Below are 10,426 nucleotides of genomic sequence, written 5' to 3'. Positions count from 1 at the left end.
AGGGCTGAAACATTTTAAAGTAAGTCCTTCATGTTATAGCATTTTATCACTGTCTACTTCAATATGCATTTCTACAAAATAGAAACATTTTTTCTGCTATAAACATTGTCATATCTAACAGAACAAACAATGACAAAGTTAACAATAAAATAAAATAATATCTATTTGGCAGTCATACTTTGCCTATTGTTTCAAAAATATGTCAGGATGATTGATTTGTTCTAAAGAGAATCCAGATGAGGTTCACACATTTGGTTTTTAGGTGTTTTATGGCTTTTTAAAATAAGCAGCTTCATGGCTAATTTGTTTTGTTTATATGTCGTTGAAAATTAGTTGCCATGTACTTTTTTCTTGTGTATTTTTGGAATGGTTCTTCAATGTGACTGGGTCAAGAATATATTATTTTTTAAATTATTGCTCAGTTTGTCTCCATAGAGGTTAAAATATTGTTTATTTCCACCAGCGATAGGAGAGTTTTATTTCCCCACAGCTTTCCTATCAGGGAATAGTATCAAATTTTTGCATGCCTTTCAAACTAATAGATAATAAAATGGTATTTCAATATAATTTGAATTTGTATTTTTTTAATTAGGCAAAATCAGTTTATTTTCAGATGCTGAAAGAACATTTTTATTTCCTCTTCTGTTAAGTATCTTTGATGTCAGCACCTTTTGAAACATTTGATCACTACCTCTTTGATAAAATACTTTTGTCCTTTCACTTCCAAGACAGCCCACTCACCTTGCCTCTCCCCTCTTTCACGTCCCTTTCTTCTCTCCTCCCTCCACCAGGTAATTCTTCTCTTCCCAACCTCTAAATATCAGGCAGTCTTACAACTCAGTATCTGAACATCTTTTGTCCCTCTCCACTCATTCATTGGGGAATTTCACCCTGCCTTGTAGCTTTGAAGTACCATCCACACACTGATGGCAATTCCCAGGTTTATACTTTTAGACCCTAATATCCCCCTAAATTATATACAAATATATAATTGACCACTTAACATCTTCTTCAATATTAAACCACACACTTCTACGCTCTCACAGCCTAGGGTGAACCTCCCATGTTATCCCTCCTCTTCCTGCCTCTTTTGCTTAATTGTGCAAGCCAAACTCCTTAGAATCATCAAGAACTCTGCTCTTTCTCTCAGACTCCACTTCTAATACAGAAACACATTTAGTTAGCCCAACCAAAATCTGACCGTTTTATTACCATCTACATCATTACAATCCCAGCCCGAGGTACCACCATCACTCTCCTTCAATTTGTCAATAGCTCTCCAGCTGGTCTTCTTGTTTTTATGTTCTTTTAGCTTTCACCTTGTCTTTTTACTATACAGCATCCAGAATGATCCTTTTGAAGTGTGTCAGATTAAATTCAACAATTTCATCTCTGGATATATATACTCAAAAGAATTGAAGACAGGGTTGTGAAGACTTTTTCATAGCAGCTATAGCTAATAGGTGGAAGCTTATTGTCAAATGCCCACCTACAGATGAATGGATAAACAAAATCTAGTATATACCTGCAATGGAATAGTATTTAGCCTTAAAAAGGAGGAAATTCTGATATATGCTACAATATAGATAAACCTTGAGGATATTATGCTAAGTGAAGTAAGACGGTCACATAAAGACAAATACTGTATGATTCCACCTATGTGAGCTATCTAGAGTAGCTAAACTACTCTAGACATGAGATATCTAAAGGTATACAAAAAGAGAATGTAGGTAGTTTCTAGGAGCTAGGGGGAGTGAAAAACTTAGAGTAATTGTTTAATGAGTATGAAGTTTTGATTTTGCAAGATGAAAACGTTATAAAAATTGGTTGCACAACACTGTTAATGTACTTAACACTACTGAAATATAGACTCAAAATAGGATGGTAAATTTTATGTTTTATGTATTTTAACCAAAATTTAAAAATTAAATTTAAAAATACTTCAGTTCATGAGGCAGATCTTCTTCAAACCCACCTGCAAATTTCCTTTTCACTCAGAATAAAGTCCAGAATTCATATCAGAACCTTAAAGGTATTATATAATCTGCAGATCTCTGCCCACCACCCACCCCGACCTCTTTTTCCACTAGTTAGTCTTCGTCTCAATTTGCCATTTTTTTCCTGCTGATCATTGAACTAGTCAAGTGTTTCTCACTTGTGTTCTTCACAAGTGATGTTTCCTGAGGTATTTATATGACTCCATTTCCTCTTTTCAGAGAAGCATTTCCTGTCTGCCCTATCTAAAAAGAACCCTCTTCTCATCACTCTTCAGCTCCTTACTTGTTTTTTTTTTTAAATAACACTTAACATATAGTGTTTCATTTTTGTACTATTTTCCTCTTCCTATGGGAATATAAACAAACAAACAAAAAAACTAGTGTCCTGTGGTCAATCAAAAAGTCTTACAAAATTTATGGTTAATTGGCGAGGCAAGAAGAGGAAAGTAGAGGCAAGGTGAGTGGACTGACTTGGAAGTTAAATGAAAAAAGTATTTTATAAAAAAGATATTGATCAATCTCTGCCAAAAAAAAATAGAGATATTACTTTTTGCACAGTACTACTACATTTCCAGCAGCAGAATAGTGCCTGATACATAACTGAAGCTTAACAAATATTTGTTAAATAAATAAGTAGATGAATAAATTGTATAAACTAAGTGTTCCAATTCCTGCTACAATTATATTTTTCAAAATATATATTTTTCAAAATATATATTTTTCAAAATTAGATTCTGATTTTGGAGGCTTTGTTTAAAGCCACAAAGACATATTGGTTTCAAGTGCTGATAAATCACATTTTTTGTCATCAAGACCAAGACCAAGGTAGATTATATATAATGATAGATGTCATTAAAATAATGCATTCTAACTCCTTATGTCTTCAGAAACAATCTTAGGTTTTCTATTCCCTGGGTGGCTTTTCCTTTACCTGATAATGTCTGAGTATCCAACTGATATTTCTAGTCTTCTTCCCTCCCCAATTGAATATAAATTTTATAAGACTTTTTGATTGATTAACCAGTAATGATGCCAATTTACTAGAATCCCATTAAAATAGGATTCTCTAATGTCCTAAGAATAAGAAATATATTTAGTTGAAATTTGTTTGTTTTGAAAGAATTGTGTTATATACTGTGCATATAAAGCATATATATTGTTTAAAAAGTGATAATATTCACATTCACAAACTCAGCTTGTTAAATTGGGCATTACTACAGCTTTGAATCCCATGTACTCCTCCCAGGTCATGATCCCCCTGCCTTCTACAAGTAACCACTAGCCTCACATAAAATGTTGTCACATGTGTATAACTTTTAAAACAGGATTGAATCTTAAATATATTTTAATATTAGCGTTTGAGGGGAAAACAGTTAAAAAGTTGTTAATATAAGTAATAATATCTGCAGAGATAAAGAAGATGAGAAACAGCTCAGAGGACTTAAATTAGGAAGAGGCGCATTAGAAAGAATTAGTGTTATTTATTTGTTCCTACAAGTATATTTTTCACATGTACATTTTTCTAGAGGAGGCAGATACAAAGATGAACAACTGTCCTCCTCACAACCATTTCACAAAACAAAAAGTGACAATATCCCTGCTCTTATGAAGCTCATAGCTACTAATCAAAGATTGACAAACATTTACATAAAAGTACAACTTTGATTAGCGTTTGTGAATAAAATGCATGGAGTTCAGAGAGAAGTAAACACACAAGTCACTTTGTAAATCAGAGGCTTCTCAGATAAAGTAACAACCAAGTGTTATTCTGAAAGGAGAGTAAGAATTGACTGGAAAGAGAAGGTGAGGTGGAAGTAAGGTGATGAAGGCTGAGGACCTCAGGTTTGAGGTGGGAAGTAACATGGGGCTTTCTAGAAACTGAATGAAGGCAGGCTTGTGAGCCAGGAGAAGACGTTAGATAATAGACTTTGTCAAGACATAGAGCATTTCGAATTTTTTTTTTTTTTGAAAAGCTATGGAAATGTAAAATTCTCAATAAGAGAGGGATGAACAGACGAGTTTTACAAAAGCATCAATTTCACTGCAGATTGAAAAGGAACCAGAGTGAGTCCAAAGAAGCTGCCAGTATGCTATTGCAGTAGTACAGGAAAGTGAGTATGATAGTTTTAAGGACTAGAATTAACGAACAAATTTGAGACATACTTAGGAAGTAAAATTAAGTATGAAAGTAGTTGATGAGTTAGTATAAGGATTATAACCCTAAGTGCTGCATAAAGTATTTTTTCAAAATATTTAATGAAGCAGCAAGTGTGAGAATAATTGAGCAGCTAATGTGGAAGGAGACCAGATTTTGATTGGAGGAAATACATGGCTTATGAAGGGAACAATGATGGCAAAGATTGAGAGAGTGAGAAGGAAAGCAAGAAGAGAAGGAAGAAATTTGGAATTGATGCAGGGCAAGACAGTGGGGGTCAAACATTTGACTGGTCATGCATATCAACACTGAAGTCATCCAAGGTAAGGGAGATGAAGACTGAGAGCTAGATTAAATTTCTTCAGTAAGTAAAAGAAATGAGATTTGGGGAGGCAAGATTTAATGGGCAGAGAGAGAAGCTTGCCAATGAGCCTGTGAAGAAGTTAACAGTTTTGTTTGTATAGGTGGGGAACAGTCTATGTACAATTTAATTTTTTCTATGAGTAATAAAATTAGCCTGGTTGTAGAAACAGACTAAATGTATAGAGCTGAATGACACAAGGGGCGGTGTCATCTTTAAGAATGACTAGTTGCAGAATAATTGAAAACAGGAGTTGACTAACATTTGTCCCAAGTCTTCCATTTACATTTACTTCCCTATGTTACATCCACCTCAGTATCTCCCACAAATGTTGCTGAGGTTGCCTTTTCTTTACTTTTGGTCATTCATGTGGAACATTGGGATAATTGTCCACTTGCTGCAATTTTTTTTTTAGAGAGAGTCTCACTCTGTCACCCAAGCTGGAGTTCAATGGCATGATCTCAGCCCACTGCAAACTCCACCTCCTGGGTTCAAGCCATTCTCCTGCCACAGCCTCCCAAGTTTGGGATTACAGGCGCCCACCACCATGCCTGGATGATTTTTGTATTTTTGGTAGAGATAGGGTTTTGCCATGTTGGTCAGGCTGGTCTCGAACTCCAGACCTTAGGTGATCCACCCATCTCCGCTTCTAAAGTGCTGGGATTACAGGCCTGAGACACTGCCCCGTCCCATTTGCTGCAATTCTATTATTGCCTTTCTAGTTGTGTTGCAGGAGGAAGTTAGGTTCCCATTCTTTAATCCTAATATCATTCTTAGAAGCTGTATATATGCAATAGACCTAACTGAAGGCTTAGGGCATGCCTCTGTGTGTGTGTGTGTGTGTGTGTGTGTGTGTGTGTGTGTGTGTGTGTATGTGTGTGTGTGTGTGTCCAGCTCCAGCCCAGCTATCTAGGGCCTCTTGTATTAAGGTTTACCCTTAACATTGCACCACAAGAGATTTTCTTGAACCACTCTTTCAGGAAATCTCCATAAACAAAGTGGTGTGTACTCAACATAATTTTAGTGACATAATTTTATTCATCATTGTGCTTTTCTTGTATATTTAATATTAACATTTGAAATTGAATAAAACATAGATATTTTCAAAAGATTAACTTACAGTTAATTACTCAATTGTTTGTCAATGAACAATAGTATTCATTATTATCTTATTCAGTGTATAACATTAGAAAACACTGTCCAATGCAAAAAAGAATCAGAGTCCTTCCTCCCTTCACGAAACTGTTATGGCTAGGTGGTGGCTAGAATCACACCTGTAATTCTAGCACTTTAGGAGACTAAGGCTGGAGGATTGCTTGAGCAGGAGTTCGATACCAACTCAGGCAACAGAGAGAGAGAGAGAGAGAGAGAGAGAGAGAGAGACCCTGTCTCTATAATTTATTTTTTAATTAACCAGGAGTGGTGTCTTGTGCCTATAGTCATAGCTACTTGGGAGCTGAGGTAGGGTATCCCTTTAACCCAAGAATTTCAATTTACAATGAGTCTGATGGCACCACTGCACTCTAACCTGGGCAACAAAGCAAGATCCTGAAGAATAAAGTGAGAAAGAGAGAGAGAGAGAGAGAGAGAGAGAGAGAGAGAGAGAGAGAGAGAGAAGAAAAAAAGAAAGAAACCTTTAATATAATCAAACAAATAAAACACATATATATGTCATATATGAACATTAGAAAGAGTCCATTTATTTAGCTTCCATTTGTGAATATCCATTATTGGCAGGGAACTGTGATAGATATTTCATATATGTCATTTCTAATCTATTAAGGTAGATATTTTTATCCTCATTTAACATTTTCAGAAACTAAAGCTCAGATTTTTGATGATACAAAGTTAACTTTCAGTATTAGGAAATTAATTCATTTGTTTTAATAATAGTAAATGGCATTTTGATTAAGTGTGCTTTTCTTGTATATTTAAATATTAAATATACAAGAAAAAACACAGAACTTTCTTTCTGACATACAATAAAATTAAGTTAGAAATTTTAAGGTACTAAAAATATATATAAAATAATTGTTAATAATCAGTAGTCAAGTTAGAATCTGTAAGCATTTAGAAAATACTTAACACTGGTGATAATAAACATTATTCAGAGCAAAATGTGGCATACAGTATAAGAAAAATATTTTCATCAGAAGAAAGTCTATACATAATGACTTATGCATCTAATTTATGAAGCCATAAAAAGAATATTAAAATAAATGTAAAGACAGAAAGAAGAAAAAGAATAATAAAAAAGCAGAATTTAATTTTTAAAACTGTAATGCAGTAAAGAGCATCTGGAAAGCTAAATTTGTTTTGAACAGCATCTTGCAAGACTGATAAAATTAAAAAATATATATTAGAATGTATTAGAAGTAAAGCCCAGATATATAAATGCAGCAGAGATTTTAAAATTATGAGTATTATGAGAAACTTGATGGAAATAATTTTTAAAACACAAAACAAATAAATTTTTTGAAAAAATACAGCTCACCAAATTTGGTCTAAAAAAATAGAATATCAACCAGAAGCCTACGATTTCTTATCAAAAGCTCTTGGGAACTTTTTGTGTTTTGAAATTAAGAGGTTTTCAGATTTTAGAACATGATAGGCTGCATATATTTTATATTGTATAACACTGTTCATATGTGAACACGTATTTCTGATTGTAGGACTGCAATTACAGAAGTTTGAACTACACAATCATTAAAGAAATTGAATCGATATTTTAAATGTCCACAAAGTAAACACTAGGATCAGTTTATAGACCTGTTTTGAACACAGATTTAAGAAGTGGAAAATTACTGTCTTGTACATGTCTCTAAAAGAATAGAAAAAGGCAAGCCTCTTTCCAACATTTCCTTTTTTTATGGCATTAGTTTAACTTTGATAGCAAAAAACAGAAAATAGCTGTAAAAATGAAGCATTGCAAGCTGATCTCTCCTTTGTACAAAACAAGACAGGAACATCTTTTTAAAAATATTAGCAAACCAAATCTAGTAAAACAAAAACACAGCCAAGTTAGATTTATTCTAGAAATATAAATTTAATTCAGCGCAAGAAAATATATTATTTATTGCATGTACAGTTTAAAGACAAAAGTATGGTAATCCCCACAGATTCATAAAATAAGCATTCATGAATTAAAACAAAACATGTTTAGTAATATACGAATAAAAGAGAACTTTTCTAATGTGATAAAAATTTGAAAAAAAAACATTTAATAGTAAAATGTTTACATCCTTTATCTCTTAAATAAAGAATATGACACTGATACCCACTGTCCTGATAGCTATTCAATATCATTCTAAAGGGATTAGCCAGAATAAGAAAAAAGGAAAAAACGTAAGATTTTGAGAAGGAAACAAAGCTATCAGCATATACAGATGTGTTATTTTCAACACAGAAGCCCCAAAAGAATCTTCAGACAGAATTAATAAGAGAGATTGGGACAGTTGTTACAGATATGAAATGAATTATATAGCATTTGTCCACATTAGAAAATAAAATAAACTTTTATATGAAAATATATGTTATCGCTGAGTACAATAAAAAATATAAGGTAGTAAAAATAAATCTCACAAGGTATGTAAAAGATATCTTTTAGAAAATCATAACCTTTATTGAAACATGTTAAAGACCTAAATAACTTGAATCATGTATAGAAACATCCAGAAATCTAAAAGTGTATATTTTCCAAGAAAATAATGTAAAACTTAAATTCCATTTCAAATAAAATTTCCATCCGTTATTTTCATGAAGCATGAAAAGCTAATTCTTGATACATATGAACAATTAACAGAAACAGTGGTAGCAAACTAGAACTCTGCTGGCTACGTTGGTGTCTCTAAGTCCACGGAGGGAGACTGCCTGCTCTAGATGAGAACTGTCTTAGAAAAGTTATTTCAGTAACTAATGACCCAAATAAAGTCCAAAACTGTCTAATTTATGATTAATTCTGAGCTACATTATGGCTCTAGCATATTTTATCAGAAAAGAAGTCAATATTCTGACAAAGTCTCAAACACCTCAATCAAATGCATGTAATTGCAAAATAGGACACATTAGTTTATAATCATTAAATAGGAACATGAAGGTAATTTCATGTTCTCTCTCTCTCTGAGAAAATAAAATTATTTCATTTGCTTACTAGGTGACTTGAAAACAAAGAACATATCCAGACATAAAAGATGAAATGGAAAAATACCACTCCCTAACATTCATCCCACATACAAGGAATTTTTTAAAATTTTTCCTAACAGCCTACCTAGTTATACAATCAAAGAAAATACATTCCTAATCAGGAGAAACACAGCACTATGAGAAAAATAAAAATAAATACAGAGGAAGATTAGACAAGACAATTTTGAAGAACAGGCTGTGACTGTTCACCTAACAGATATGAAGACTGGCTAGGAATCTCTAGAAATGAAGGCAATGTGATATTATCAGAGGGTACAAGATAATAAATATAAAAACCCAAACATATTTGGCAACCTAATATATGAGAGAAATTGGAAATTATTAACTGGTTTTAAATAATGAAAGTTAGAAAAATTAGCCAAACGAATAAGCACAAAAGAAAATGAGAGAGAAACAGAGAGAACAAAATTAAGAGAGACCAGGTAAGGGAAAGGAAGAAGAATAAAAGGAAGGAAAGGAAAACAAAGAAAAAGTAGGGAAGAAGGGAAGACCTCGAGGTTTTCACATTTTGCTTTTCACTGTTTATGAAAATGAAATCCAAATTTGAGAGTGAAAGGGAAACTAAATTATTAGAAAAAAATCTAAGAAAAAAATTGATCTGGGAATAAAGAAGGATTTCCTAATCAAGACATAAATTCAAATCATTGAAGTGATATTTGAGGAATTATATTTAAGAACATATGTTCACAAAGATACCATTAAAAAAGGACAGAAAGCCACAGATTGAATAGAAATATTGTAACAAATATATAGTAATTGTGATTTCCTGTGATAATGCTGTGTAAAAAATAATTCTAGTAATAAACTACTGAAACTGTTTCAGTAGTTTTCAATAACAAGCATTTATTTTCCACTGATTTATCTGCAGGGGAGTGATGGGATGTAGGAAGTCTGAGTTGGAATGAACTTGGTCAGAAGTGCTTTAGATCAGCTCCATGTATTTCCTCAACCTGGGAAAAGTAGCTGCTCAGCACATACAGAGAGTTACGGCAGAAGATGGGATCATAATACAGCTGTCAGCTACTTAGTATTCCCCCTATAATGTTAGTTTAGAACAAAGACATTGTGACTTCCATTCATACTCCAAAGTAAGACAAAGGGCCAAGCTCAACATGTCCTGTTCCAAACCAGAGAGAAGCATATTTATTAAACAATGATTCAATCTACCATACACATAGTCAACAAATCCCATTTCTAGAATAAACAATCATAGTGAACTGATAATGAGGGAAAAGAGAGTAATTGGCAGAAAACATGAATAGGCAATTTACACAGAGGCAACATAAAGGGCTCAATATCATTGGCAATCAAGAAAATTCAAACTAAAGCTACAGAAGAATACCATATTTATAAAAATTTAAAAGTTTGGCAAAAGTGTTTGTAAATGGGAATGAGAAACATGGCTACTGTGAGTTTTAAATGGTAAATTTCTTTGGAAGTTAATTTGGCACAGCTAAAATTCTCAAGGCGTTGTTAGCCTCATGACATTTTAATATACCCTAGAAATTTTTGCACATCTACACCTGGAGACATGCAAAAATTTTGATGGCTGTGTATTTTATAATAAGAAAACCTGGATAAATTCCAAATATCTTTGATAGAAGAGACTGCAAATAGGAGTATATTAAGCTGATGTCTATACAGCAATAATACATAAAATAAAATATGGATAACTCTAAAAAATACGATTTAAGGCAAAAATGTGAAAGG

Source organism: Sapajus apella, unplaced genomic scaffold (assembly GCF_009761245.1).
Source record: "Sapajus apella isolate SASKATOON/1434 unplaced genomic scaffold, GSC_monkey_1.0 scaffold3, whole genome shotgun sequence".
NCBI lineage: Eukaryota > Metazoa > Chordata > Mammalia > Primates > Cebidae > Sapajus > Sapajus apella.
The sequence above is the reverse complement of the archived record's forward strand: the minus strand, read 5'-3'. Positions refer to the sequence as shown.